This window comes from Pinus tabuliformis, chromosome 6 (assembly GCF_031772625.1).
Source record: "Pinus tabuliformis cultivar Carrire ecotype Pingquan chromosome 6, CPIR1, whole genome shotgun sequence".
In the NCBI taxonomy this organism is placed as follows: domain Eukaryota; kingdom Viridiplantae; phylum Streptophyta; class Pinopsida; order Pinales; family Pinaceae; genus Pinus; species Pinus tabuliformis.
In genome coordinates, this window is record NC_142292.1 from 189,364,767 (window position 1) to 189,366,582 (window position 1,816).

Here is a 1,816-nt window from a genome sequence, read left to right on the forward strand (position 1 = left end):
ATGATCTGAATGGAGGGCCATACTTCAGTTATGGCCTGACTAATGTCTGCCCAAATGTTTTCCTTGGCTTTGGCCAAGGTTTGAGCCATTAATCATTGACTCTACAACTCTTCTATTCTTCTATTCAACTTGTGTGTTTTTTGCATTTCCTCAACATACAGAGTGTCATTCTTTATCTTCCCAGCTTCCAGATTCTTGAATTTCTTATGAAACCTTTCATTTTCTTGTTTCTGGTGAGTCAACTCCTCTAAGAGTTTGTTCAAATCCCCTGTTGTGGCTAATGTAGATTCCCCTATTGTTGTGGACAATGTAATCAGAATAGTTGGGATGGGAGTTATATCTAACTGAGTAAATTTATCTTTTTCCTTAAGCAATTTCTCAATTTTCTCCTCCATGGTCTTTATCTGTACATTCTACTCAATGATCAGTTTGAGAATTTCTTCCTTGTGTTGTTCACTTTCTGCTATCTCCTTGGTCTGGGGGTCCTCTGTAGAAGGTAGTTTCAGCTGCTTCCTCAATGCTGCAATATCTTTGTTTTTCTTCTTCGTAATATCTTCAGCAAATTTAACATCAGTAGGGTCATATCCTATTTTAATAACTAAGTACTCTAATGACTTGACCCTGTTATCCTTTGCTATAGATAATATTTTCTTAATCTTCAATTGTGACTGCACATTTGAGAGAGAAGTTTGGAGTTTTGAAAATGCCATAGTAGTATTGGTCATGGTTTACAAAAGCATCTCACCAGACTTCCTATGCATGTCCATATGATCAATTGGGTGTATCTGATTAGCATCAAAAGAAAACAAAATTTTCTTGTAATCAGAAGAACCCTTAGGAAAAGGAACTTGAGCCTGTATAAAATCCATTTGTATTATTCCCTCTTCGTTTTCGAAACCTGCCAACAACTTGTGCTACGAAGTAGAAGTCTGCGTTCAAAATTGTGCATAAACATTTGCCTTTAAAGCTTCATTCTTCTGCTTAATTTCAAGGAAATTAGTGAAGACATTTGACTCCTATGTTTCACTTGCTCCTGCAGATTGAGTGATCTCTAACAAATTTTGTGAAGCAGAAGAAGAAGATGGAGTAGTGATTACAGGTTCTTCGGACCCTATGGAAACCTGTGAATCATCCAAATTGATGATGATATGTTCCTTCTAACCCTGAGTAGTAGTAGTGCCTTTGCAGTCAGTCCTTGATTTCTTCTGATAGTGAATGAATTCCTTTTCTCCAACTATTGATGATGAAGATCCTTCCCTAGGGCTCTTGTCATGCTTGATTTGTGAAGTAGGATTCTGAACAGTAAAAGGAGGTAAAACATGTTCTTTTGCTTCTTGAAGAGTATTCTCTTCCCACTATTCTTGATTTCTGAACTTCTCAATCTCTGGCCTTGGTGTATGATTGTAAGGTGTGGTTTTGAGTTTCACCCTTAAGTCTGAGATAATACTGAATGGGTCATAAGACCAGGTGAAGCTTGGTTGGAAACCCATTTGTTTTAGTATGGTATCTTCTTCTAAACCTGTTGAACTAGTATTAAAAATAAATTATCATATCTGTGCCTTTACTTGAACTGAGATCTTCTCTTCCCTGAAATAAAAATGGAGCTCATCCATATTCATCATTTTCCTAATATATTCCAAAGAGAAAATTATCATTGGAACATATTTGGACATCTCATATGGAGCCAATTCACAACCATATACTCTGATCTTTGTGTAGTTTTGGTAAAGATACCAGTCTCTTGTTCTAACTTGATCACTGAGATACATGATCCTTTGATTTCTGTACTGATCATGGGTTCACTTTGACTGCTAAG